Source organism: Canis lupus, chromosome 24 (genome assembly GCF_011100685.1).
Source record: "Canis lupus familiaris isolate Mischka breed German Shepherd chromosome 24, alternate assembly UU_Cfam_GSD_1.0, whole genome shotgun sequence".
NCBI lineage: Eukaryota > Metazoa > Chordata > Mammalia > Carnivora > Canidae > Canis > Canis lupus.
The window spans coordinates 12,445,523-12,458,384 of record NC_049245.1 but is presented as its reverse complement, the minus strand read 5'-3'; the positions used below and the strand labels follow the sequence as shown (position 1 = coordinate 12,458,384).

Below are 12,862 nucleotides of genomic sequence, written 5' to 3'. Positions count from 1 at the left end.
TCTGTGTTTTTTCCTTACCATCTTTTATTTGTTGCTATTCTGTGGGAATTTACACTGAAATTTCTTGGGGGAGAGGGCTTTCTTTTCTTTTTCTTTCCTCTCAATCTTTTCTGTTCAAAAATATACTGTTCTCTTTGCTAAGAGGATAAAAAAGACTGATTACTCAGGGATGAAAAAGAAATTATGTGTGTCAGAGACAGCTTAAGTATACACAAGATGTATCCTGGGTGTCTGGAGGAGTGGGGGTGTGGGAGGTGACTGCTGTCTTCCGAAGCACCGTCTTAATTCTTTAAAGGAACTGTGACAACCTCCAGTTTGGGAAAGATGAGGCAAGTGCTAATGGTGTGTGTTTTTAAACTTTCAGACGCTGTGTAGATAGAAAGCCCTAGAGACCTAAACCCATATTCTCATCTGTTATTAAAGGCAAAAATCCAAACTAGGCCAAGTAGATTCTCGAGGGGCTAGAGCTTCTATACCTCTCCACTAAAAATCCAGTGTTTTCCACACCAATTGATTTGACCATGACAATGGCCCATTTCAATTTCTGTCTGATGAACTTTCATGTATACACACGAAATGCAAATAACGTGTTAAGCTCTAAGAAAAATGGGCAGTTCTGTAGTCAAGATCTACCAACTATCTCAACATAACTTTATTTCAGAAGAATCATTTCAAACAAAGGGGAATCACTGAAGTGCTTTGCAAGTGCTTTCCCTACCCTTCAGGGGGCTAAATTATGGGGTGTTTACCAGCTGGTTCCTCAGAAAACAAAGCCTGAGACAGTGGCTGAAATCTAAGTAGTTAATCTGGGAGTGTGACTCCCAGGAGCAGGAGTGCTGGAGGAGGGAGAGCTAACGCAAGAATGCACAATAGAGTTAGTCAACCCTATAGACACTTGGGTGTTTAGTTCCCATGAGGCAGCTGAGAAATCTCATGAAATGCACATCAGGACCATCTTCCTGGGGCAAGAAAGCGAGATTTACCCAGCTGTTTCCATCTCCCTTTGGTCAAGTACAGTCACAGGACAGAGCCTTCACTCCCCTGTACTTCTGGGTTGTGCATGTGCCTGTCAAGGGGTTCTTCTCAAGGATGTCCTGCCCTAGAGGAGGAAGGAAGTTCTAGGGCAGAAGTGAGAGGTTTGGGCTGAGGTATGCACTGTCAGTTCATACTTGAATGAGACTGGTTGAAGTCTGCACAAAACTAATTGCCACTGCTGTGACTGGCATAAGAGACAGGTACAAGAGAATCTGAAGGTATGTTTAAGAAATGTCTGACATAAAAAAAAAAGAAAAAAGAAAAAAGAAAAAGAAATGTCTGACATGCACTGCATACAGTTGTGCAGGTTGCATACTGCTAAACCTTAGGGGGCGTCATTCACCTCATAACAACAGCTCCCCACTTCCCTGCTCCATATATAGGGTTTCAACTGAGATATTGTTTGAAAGAGCTTCCAGTGGAAAAAAAAAAATACAAAAACAAAACAAAAAAATAAATAAATAAAACCTTGAAAAGCCACTATTCCAAAATAATTTGGAGGACAAATGGAAAAGGCAAACTGTAGAATAGAATAAATGGCAAAAATAAAGTTCTAAATATTGGCCGTACAGCCAAGGCTTCAGATGAAAGCAGAAAAGTAATAAGGAATGCTTGTCTTTGTTTTCTGTTGAAGTTGTCATCTTGAATCCTGAAGACTCAGAGGCAGAGGGCCAGGAAGTTCAGCATGAGGAGGAAAAAAATGAAAAGAGACACCAAAGAAGATAACGTTGAACAATTCCTGGCACAGTGATAACAAGAAGATGGGGGCGGGAGTGACATAACCAGTTAAAAGGGAACAAGAAAGAAATATAAAAAGGAACTCTTAAATAGAAATAGTGGCTGAAAGACTGGAGGACATGGGGCCAGTCAAGGACTTAGTTCCCCGTTGCCACTTCCAGGCTATTTCTCTTTCATCTTCTTGAAATAACCCCGTTTGTGTTCCTGGGCCCTCCTCTCTACTCTCAGGGCCAGCGTCAAGGTGACCTTGATTATAAGTTTCTCCAGCTTGAAGCTGCTCTCGTTCAAGCTTCAGTCTCAACTCATCCAACATTTCTCTAAGCTCATTCTTTGACCAAAATATCTCACACCTCTCTTCTCTCATGTTCTTACATCTCTGCCTGTGTGCTTCAAACTCATCTAAACTTCTAGTTTCTTCTTCTAAGCTATCTATCAATAAGTCCAGCTTCCAATGTCAGCAAGAGCCCCAGGGCACAACTCCTTCCACTTTCATGTCAAATGAAATGAAAATGTTACAATTTTCTGCCCTTCAACCTTGGACTACAAGGTAGTCCAATGTAGGACCAATGTAGTCCTCTGCCTGATTACCTCCCATGCCTGGGTTTCTTGGGAACGTAGATTACTTGGATTGATGCCAATAAAAACGTGTGGTCCCGTTGAAATTCTCATGCCCAGCACGTGGCAGGTCAATTGGTACTACTTTGGAAAACCATTTGGCAGTATCCACAAAAGCTAAGTGTGTACATACACTACAATTTAGCAATGATAAATATCTAAATATAAATATAAATAAATACTCTAAGTATAAATAAATAAATAAATAAATAAATAAATAAATAAATAAATACTCTAAGTATCTACTTAACAGAAATGTGTACATTTGTTCATCAAAAGTCACATGCATACAGGAATGTTCCTAGTGGGAGTATTCATAGCCCAAAACTAGAATTTACCTCAATGCCCATTAACAATAGAATGGAGAAATCTCTTGTGGTTGTTTACTCATATAGTACATACAGCAATGAGAATGAGCAAACTACAACCACATGCTAAAGCAACATCCATAAGCCTTACCAATATAACATAGAATGAAAGAAACCAAATACGAGGAACATATTATTTGATTCTATGTATATAAAATTCAAGAACAGGATAAATTAATCCATAGTGTTCAAAGTCAGGATAGGGTTACCCTTGGCGTAAAGGGTTAGTAAGTTAACCAGGAAACAAGGGAAGTTTCTGGGGCATTAGTAATGTCCTGTTTCTTTGTATGGGTACTGATTACATGAGTGTGTTCAGTTTGCAAAAATCACTGAACTATGTAAAATGATATGTTAAATGATATGGTATAACTATGGGATATATGTTTTACCCCAACAAGAAGTTTTGGAAAGGTTGTAAAAACAACAAGATATAGTTCCTAACTTCATCCAGCTCTCCGTCCAGCTGCAGGTGTCTTTCAGATATAAAGGAACCCTCTTTGCCCCATCCTTTTACCTCCCTCTCTCTTAGCATGACTTCATTTGATATTTTTAAGGGAAAACTGCAGTTGTCAGCAGGAGCATAGTTTATACAATTCCATCCCAATGTGAAAAATGCTTCCTGGAGTAGTGCAGCTTGGCAATCTACAATTATCAGGCACAAATTACTTGAGTTTCCTGTCCCTCCAGTTTCAAGATTGTCCCTCTCCTCCTCTGTTGTACCGTCTTCCCATGTCAGTCAGGCTCCTAGAGGGACTATTAATAATCAGGACTATGTATGAAGGTGTGGGCAGCTTTAGGGAAACCAGGAGTGAGAGTGCCATCCCCTGGGACTAGCAACAGTGAGGGGCCCGTTTCATCCATAGTTCCAAAGACATGAGCCTGGAAAGGGTGGCTGGATAACAGAGAGGATGGCCTGGCTGAAGCTGTGGCCTTACCTGGAGAGATGGAGTTAATTTATGGCAACCTGGCAGAAGGAAGCTGGGGATACACACCACAGTTTCCTTCCCCTCCCACCTTCTAATCTCTGGCCTTTCTGAGGCTCCCCATGTGCTGAACCCCACCAGGAACCAGGGATAGAGAGGAGGTGAAGTTCACACAAGTTGGCCTGCAGGCAGCTCTTTCTGCCTGTGCACGGGTCCTTTCTGCCTGTTTGCTAGCTTGCTTTTTTTTTTTTTTTCTTTTAAAGATTTCATTCATTGAAGAAAAAAATTTCATTCATTGATTCATAAGAGACAGAAAGAGAGAGAGGCAGAGACACAGGCAGAGGGAGAAATAGGCTCCATGCAGGGAGCCCGACGTGGGCTTGATCCCGGACCCCAGGATAATGACCTGAGCCAAAGGCAGACACTCCACTGCTGAGCCACCCAGGTGCCCTGTCCCTGTGCTTTAATAAAACCATTTTTTGTACCAAAAAACCCCCACAAAACACAAGTTGGCCCACCAGATCCAGACAGGGTGGAGAAGGGAAGGGTATTGGTTTGGAGGGGTGAATGATGGCATCAGGCATCTCCTTCACACTTCCTCCCAGGAGTATGGAGGATGTTGTGGCTGCAGGGCACAGTCTCCTTCACAGTAGTGCAGACAAAAGGAGGGGAAAGGGGCTCATGTGATGAAGTACAGGACTGGAATTGGAATTAAAAAGTCAAGGAAAGGGACTCTCATGTGTGTCTCATGAATAAATAAATAAAATCTTTAAAAAAAAAAAACAACAAAGTCAAGGAGAGGGGTACCTGGGTAGTTCAGTCGGTTAAGCGCCTGCCTTCGGCTCAGGTCATGATCTCAGGGTCCTGGGATTGAGCCCCAAGTCTGTTTCTCCCTGCTCACACCCCTGTAGCGTGTGTGCTCTCTTTCTCTGTCTCAGGTAAAATAATCTTTAAAAAAAAAAAAAAAAGTCAAGGAGAATACAAGACTCCTCTCTTCCTTGTGTTTGTTTTTAAGATTTTATTTTTTCATGAGAGACACACAGAGAGAGGGGGCAGGGAGGCAGGCAGAGACAGAGGCAGAGGGAGAAGCAGGCTCCATGCAGGGAGCCAGATGTGGGACTCGATCCCAGGTCTCCAGGATCAAGCCCTGGGCCGAAGGCAGGCACTAAACCGCTGAGCCACCCAGGGATCCCCATTTCCTCATGTTTATGAGCCCCATGGTAACTCCACTTCTGTCGCTTTTTACCCTTTTGTTAGCTCACTGCTTTTTGAGATTTATTCATTTTAGAGAGAGGTGAGAGAGACGTGGGGGAGGGACAGAGAGAAAGAGAGAGACAAACAGACTCCCCAGAGTGGGACTCACTCTCACGACCTCACGATCATGACCTGAGCTGAAATAGAGAGTCAGACACTTAACCAACTGAGCCACCCAAGCACTCCCAGCTCACTGCTTTTGTGCTCTCGTAATGTTGATACCATGTTTTCTCCACCCCTCCATCCATCCCAGCCTTTCAGCTTCTGCTCTCATTGTTTACTTCTTCCCACTCCAGATGTTTTTTAGTCTAATTCCCAAAAAAGGAAATCCAATTAGCTCCTCCCCAAGGTTCACAACAGCAACATCTGCTGAGCACAGTGGGATTGAATCGGCTGAGCTCAGTCACCTGCTTGCCCTTGGTCCAATTAGCTATTGTTAGAGAGTAAGGTCATGTGATACAAAACATGGCCACCTAAGCAGAAGGAGGTTTGTGGAGGAGTACAGTGGGTGAGTGCCTGTTGATACCTACATATTTATCTCAAATCTTTACTGTAAAAACATTTTTAATTTAGATTCTCCCCAAACAGAACCTGAAACACAGACTTGGATTCAAGTAGTTTATTTGGGAGGTGATCCCAGGGAGCAGGAGGGAGGGGGTCTGAGAAAGAAAGGCCAACATGAGCATGTGTTGTCAATATCACCACTCTGGGTAATGGGGCTCAATTCCTTGTGACCTGTGAGAAGTTTACAGAATCACTCTCAGAATTGTGCACTCTAAAGAGGAGAGGCGGGCATTTCTGCACCACACCCCCCCCCCAGCTTTATTGATATAATTAACATAACATTGTGTTAATGTGTACAAGGGGATGATTTGCTATACATTTATATTGCAAAGTGATCACCACAATAAGGTTAGTTAACACATTGTGTGAGCGGGAATGTTACCAGAGAACACATTCCAAACTCAGATTCAGCTGCTCAGTGCTTAAAAATCAGTAGTCGCGAGACTAGCGAGGGTGGGAAAGGAGAGGTTGCTCTATTCAGGAAAGTGGCCACCTGGGAAGATGGTGGACTAATAACGTCCCAAAGATCCAGGGTTTTAGAAGCGGAAGCACAGGAAAAGGGAAGGGAGCTACGTGCAGGAAAAGCAGGTGCCCAGGTGCTTAGCCATATGTTGATGGGACCCTGAGACTTGCTGGCATCTGGGGCAACCGTGTTCGAATGTGGCCAGGTCTTATCTTCTGGGAAAGTTTGGTTCTTCACTCCTTGAGGCCAGTTTCCAGGAAAGAAGATCAGTTCTGCTATAGATCAAGGGATTTGGTCTTGATGCAGGGTGTCCATAGCTTAAAGGAAGTTAACCCTTAAGACCAGTCAGAATGCTGGTTCTTACTATAACATTTAAGATTTACTTTTTTAGCAACTTTCAAGTATAAAATACAGAATTGTTAATTATAATCACCATGCTGAATATGAGATCCCCAGAACTTACTCATTTTAAAACTGGAAATTTGTACCCTTGCCCAAATGACCCTTGACCCCCATCCCCTGGCAACCACCAGTAACATTCTCCCTGTTACTAAGAGTTTGGCTTTTTTCAGATTCCACATATAAATGAAATTATACAGTTTTTGTTTTCCTCTAATTTATTGCATTTAATGTAATGTTCTCAAGTTCCTTGCATGTTTTTTTTTTTGTTCCTTGCATGTTATCACAAATGACAGCATTTCCCTTTTTATGACCGAATAATACTTCGTTGCATATATACCCCATTTCCTTTATCCATTCATCTGTCAGACATTTAGGTTATTTCCATATCTTGACTGTTGTCGGTAAATGCAAGACAGAAGCATTTATTCACTAGCTTGCATCCCCATGGATGGATGACTATCAAATCTTCCAGACAGGTGTTAATTCCCCTAGACTTCCAAGCTTACATGTATGGGGCTGAGCAAGCTCTCACTAGTGACCATGGTATTGGAAAAGCCCTGGACAGAAAGGAAAATCCAAAGTACATACCAGAGGCAAGATGCTGTCTGCTTGAAGTGAGTTAAAGCCAGCACAGAACTCTCTCCCTATCCATGGCTGAAGTAAGAAAGAGCTGCAGCGAAGAGACCGTGGATGGTTCTTCTACAGAGCAGTAAATATCCATTGTTGTCTGCATGTCCTTGTCTAATCTTTGCAACAGATCCCTCTTCACCTTTGACTGGGTCCTTGCTCAGGTCACCATGAAACTCATCACAGTTTCTGGGTACAAAACAAAACATTTTTCAGTCCCCCATGCTTCTACCTCCCTGTGATGTGTGATACTATTAACATGCAACTTAAAAACCCTTTGTTTTCTGTGAACCCACTTTCCTCTGCCTTTCTTACTCTCTGGCTTCTCTTTCTCGGTCTCCTTTGGTTTCCCTCCCTCTGCTCATCATTTAGGTGTTGGTATTTCCCTAAAGTACTATAAATTTGGTTTGCTTCTCATTCTACATAAACCCAACCTTGTCTGTAATAGCTTCAGGTACTGCCTCCATGTGGATGATGTTCCAAAGTATATGCCTGCTGCAGGCTCCTCTTCTGAGGCCCAAAACTGCTTTTCCCCTGCCTACTAAACACCTCCTTTCAGCTCACCCACAGGCACTGCAAACTCATGACCTACATTGAAATGCTTACCACCGCCCCCTTCCAAACTTTTCTGCCTTGGAACTGAAGCCAAGTACCACCCCCTCATTATATCAGTTGCCAAGCCTTGTCTGAACCACCTCCTAATATTTCCCTCCTCCACCCCCTTCTTTCCCATGGCCATATCTGGAGGAACATAGATTCAAGACCAGACACCCCAATTCCTGCCTGGGTCCACACCACTCCCGGGGTGGGCTTCATAAACCATCAATCTGATTATGTTATGCCTCTGTAATCCTTCAATGGTTACCTTTAAGATAAGAAGCAAACTCTTTCACAGGACATACAAAGTGATTCGTGATCCAGTGACTGCCAACAATTAAGACCTATCCATTACAGCTGCTTTCTAGCTTCTTAAGACCTTGCAGTGATCTGAAAAGGTTGTGCTTCTCCCACCCCAGCTTCAGTCTTCCAACCCACTCTGGCAAACACCTGCTCATCCTTAGGCCTTCATTCAGGCATACCAGAAGTCTTCAGCTTCCCTGATCACCCAGAGGTAGATTTAAGGCCTCCCTTCTCATTCGTGTCAGAGTACCCTGTTCCATCTTCGAGTATGATATGTACTATATTGCACTGCAAAAGTCTGCCTTTCTGTTTGTCTTTTCTACTATAAACTTGTATCAATTACTATTGCTGTATAACAAACTATCACACAAGCTCAGAGGCTTACAATAATAAATATTAATGTCTCACATTTCCACAGGTTCAACATATCTGAGCTGGGTGGTTCTCCTGGTCTCTACTGGGCTCACTCATCTATGGTCAGGTGGGGTGACATGGTTTTGGCTTTTTCTAGGATAGCTCTCTTTCATCTATCTTTCAGTCTTGAAAGCAGAAAGTTTGTCTCGTTTATCATGGTTCCTGGTGTTGAATTGTTGAATCAAAGAGCACAATGAGATAGTTCATTAATATTGTATATATTAAATAGAAAGTATGAGGTCCAGGCCAATGGTATCCTCTACTCTTCCCAAATCCTCCCACTTATCCAGACCTAAGACAGTAGGGAAAACTCTCACCTATCATCATAAGTATTATTTTCCTCTATTATATACTATTATTTTTTCACTATTCTAATGATTATAATGTAAGAGGTCTATGTTTCTCGCAATATCAGCAAACATTCAAATACCAGATGCTAACAATGATTGGTCTGCATTCTCTGGAGCTATTCGAAGGAAAGGCACTCCGGTGGTTTAAATTATATCTGCAGATTCTTTGACATTTCCTCCTACAGGTGAAGCCTAATTCTCTTCATCTTAAGTGTGGGCATAGTGACTCACTTCTAAGGAATAGAATAAGGTAGAAATGACAGTGTGTAACTTCTGAGACTAGGTAATCAAAAGCCTTGGGACTTCTTCCTTTCTTTCTCCTGGATCACTTGCTCCAAGAGAGCCCAGCTACTGTCTCATAAAGGCACTCAAGGAATCCTGTAGAGAGGTCTATGTGATAAGGAACTGAGGCCTCCAGCCAACTGGCATATGAATAAGCCGCCCAGAAAGCAGCTACTCCAGGCCCTTCTGAGGACTGTGGTAGCCTCAACCAATGTTTTAATTGCAATTTCACAAGAGACCCTGAGCCAGAATACACTACTGCTTTATCCTAATTCTCAGAAACATTGTGAGTTAACAAATGCTTGTGTTAAGCCTCTAAGTTTTTGGGATAGTTTGTTATACAACAATAAATAACTAACTCAGCCACTTCATGAATAAATTGTTAAAACCTGCCCCAGAGCACAGGTTTCATAGTTACATTATAGTGGCTTGTAAACAGCATAGAGAGGATTAAATAAAACTACCCTCCCCACCTCGGTGTTCCCCTACCTAATGTTTAAAAGAAAGACAAAATAATTATCTACCTTCCTTGGAGGCTAATAGAAAAAAAAACTGCCAGGTTTTAGGAGAGACTGCTAAATTTGACTGTGTTGTCCAAGAAGTCTGAGTTAGAAAGCAAATTCATAGATGAAGAATTAAAAAGACTAATATCATCCCCTTGACTGAAGCACCATCTCCAATTTTCAAAATCCACATTTAGTTGCCACCTCCTCAGATCAACTAGATTACTAGAACACCAATGTGACCCCCCAGCTTATTGAACTTGTCCCTTGCTTTATATCCCCTGGCTTGGCCCTGAGAAATAAAACACTGCAGGCCAGATCCTGTTCTAGCCTGAAGGCAATAATGAGGGAAATCATGCGACTCCTCAAAATAATGACAAAAGGGAGCAGTGTTTGAGGTTGTGAGTCATGGCTGCTTGGGAGCCAGGAGAGTGAGAACAGAGTGAGAAGAACATAAGAAGAGCCAAGCAGAAAATAAACATGAGCTCTGCAGACACAAAGCCAAAGGGAGCACCCCATCCTGAAGCCTCAGAGAGCTTCACAGCAGGCTGGCCTGGAGGGCTGGAGTGGCAGGTTCACAGGGGAGAAGCCTGCATGTGGCATCTCAGCCGGGGTAGCGACCTACCCATGTCCAGCAAGTTTCGCCCAGTGATGTGAGACCTTGAGTCTCCCCATGTAGCCACTGAACAGCAGCATCTACTCCTTCTTCATGCCAAGAAACAAATAACCAAGAAGCCACTTTACACTCAGACTTACCAGGTCCAGGGAATATAAAAATGAATAAGACCCCAGGGATTTAGGTTTTCACAAGGAGATTGACCTAGGAAGGTCATATAAAAAATAAGGCAAAAGCAATGAGAGAGGATTGTTCAAGGAACTGTGGGAGACAGAGTAGGGGTATCTACTCAGACCAGAGCCTGGAGGTGACGAGGTGAAAGATCTAGGAGGCTGCCTGGAGAGCAGCATGTGAGTTGCGGGATTGTGAAATATGTGTTGTGGCGCCCAGGTAACCTCAGAAACAGTAATACCATAATTGTACTAGTTTCCTAGGGCCACTACCACAGATTACCACAACTGGGTGGCTTAAAACAACAGTTTTATTCTTAGTGTTCAGGAGGTTAGAAGTCTGACATCAAGGTGCTGACAGAGCCATTTTCCCTGTGGAGATCCTAGGGGAGAATCTCTTCTTTCCTCTTCCGGCTTCTGGGGGCTGCCAGCATGCTTTGGTGTGGGCCACATCACTCCAGTCTCTGCCTCTGCCTTCATATCACCTTCTCCTCGATCAAATCTTCCTCTGCCTTTGTCTTATAAAGACACTCGTGATTATATTTAAGGCCCATTTGGATAGTCTAGAGTAATCTCTCCTTCTCAAGATTCTTAACAATCATATCTGCAAAGACTCTTTCTCCATAAAAAGTAGGATTAATAGTTTCGAGGGATTAGGAGCTAATATTTTTGGGATCCCACTACTCAGTGTACTACAACAACCTAAGACCTGGACATGTGAAGATCCTGGTGGACAGATGTTTCAGCATCCCTCAGGTTTCATGGGAGATGGGAGATGAGGTAGGCAGATAGGAGAGCATGAAGGATCCCACAGACCAGAACAGGAAGTTGGACTTTACTCTGAGGGCAATAGGGCACCCACTGAAGATGTTATGTGAGAGGGTAGTAGACAGATTGACTTTACTGGAGGCTCCAGGGCAGCCATATGATGTAAGGTAGAGGAGGGCTAGACTGAAGGCAGGCCATTATATCGTATGCCAGTTGAGTTACACGTGTGCAGCCTGGAGAGAGAGCACCTGAGTTCTCTCGATAGCCACTAGGCTAGGTTTCAGTATCAAATGACATCACTGTGGGCTTTGAGACAGAGAAGTTCAGGCCCTGACAGTTAATGCCCTTTCCTTACAAGTCCTTAGTGCCTAGAGAATATGGGCAATACATGCTTGTAAATAAAATAAGAAAAATGAATTTTTACAAAGATTATGGGAATCAATGTGGAAATGGGGGAAAGGCAGTTCAGTGAGCCACAGTAGAAGGACCCCTTGGCCTGCAAGGGCCTTCTGAACACACCAGTGCTGATGGGAGGTGCCTCCTCTGGGAGATGATGCCAAAGCACCCCAGGGCAACCCACTGTCAATGACTAATATTGGGGTACAAAGGCCAGCCCCCTAAGCTGAGAAGTTCTTGGTGACTTGGAGTCAGGTGAGGCTTCACATGAGACCACATTCTTGTTCTACTGCCCTGCTTTACCCATAGAGTCTTCCCCAAAATTTTCCCTAAATATATCACTTGAATAAGAAGCCTCATCTTAGGCTCTACTCCAGGGAACCCAACCTAACCCAATCTCCCTTTCTGACACTGCAGCTCTTAGGTCCGTCTTAGCTAAGAGGGCAGCAAACAGAGATTCAAACCAGTTGCTGATGAGTCTTGGGAGGAAGCTAATTTGGCACCCAACTAAAATGAGGGAAGAAAGTTTATCAACAGAATTGATATTTCATAAGTACATGCCCAAAATCGAATGGTCTGCACTGAGTGTTTTTTATACCCAGAACTGGTTTCTTTTTTTTTTTTTTTTAAGTTTTTTTTTTATTTATTCATGAGAGACAGATAGAGAGGGAGAGGCAGAGACACAGGCAGAGGGAGAAGCAGGCTCCACACAGGGAGCCCAACGTGGGACTTGATCCCAGGTCCCCAGGATCACGCCCTGGGCTGAAGGCAGTGCTAAACCTCTAAGCCACCGGGGCTGCCCCAGAACTGGTTTCTAATTAAAGACTATTTCTTTCTCATTTATCTCACCCTTCACTGAAAATTTATGTTTTTGTGACACATATTTTGTTTTCACCAACTAATTTCTTAAATCTTCATGGATGAGACCTCACATATGGAGTTGTTTTTTGCCATAATGCCTGTCACCATAGCTGGCATTCAGTAGGGACTTAATACAAACTTAAAGTTCACATTCTCCTGAGTTTGCATGGGCTTTAATGCTTATGGAGAACTTTGCATAACCAAAGTGTGCTCCATCAACTGGTAGCATCAGCTTCATCTAAGAATTTATTAGAAATGTAGAATTTCAGCCACCAGCCCAGATCTGCTGAGTGAGAATCTCTAGGGTAGGGCCCAGAGATCTGTGTTTTAACAAGATCTCTGGGTAATTTTACAGGCATTAACATTTGAAGGCCACTAATGTATGTCATCTCATTAGACTTGTTGGAAGATGGATTCACTGGAGGGAGGATAGTTGACAGAAAGCCACAAAGAAGGGCAATATCAACAGGAACTGATAGAATATGTTCAAGTTTTATTTGATCTAATGCAGGATTCTAAAGAGTAAATTGCATATATGTAGGTGCCAGGTTAAAAATAAAGGACCCATTACATACATCATATGTACATTATGTACATATTATGTACATATTCA

General features: G+C 42.9%; 1 long non-coding RNA gene across 2 annotated transcripts in view; it reads right to left on the bottom strand.

The window, feature by feature from the left end:
* Positions 1-12,862, bottom strand: part of LOC106557673 — an 80,614-nt gene that overhangs the window by 5,618 nt on the left and 62,134 nt on the right. The window contains exons 2-3 of one of the 2 annotated variants that reach the window (XR_005377579.1): positions 6,951-7,178; positions 5,620-6,235 (exon numbers count right to left, since the gene is read on the bottom strand). This is a non-coding gene — a long non-coding RNA (uncharacterized LOC106557673). Of the gene's footprint in view, positions 1-5,619; positions 6,236-6,950; positions 7,179-12,862 lie in introns of those variants that run through there. The other variant, XR_005377578.1, reaches the window with a different exon arrangement.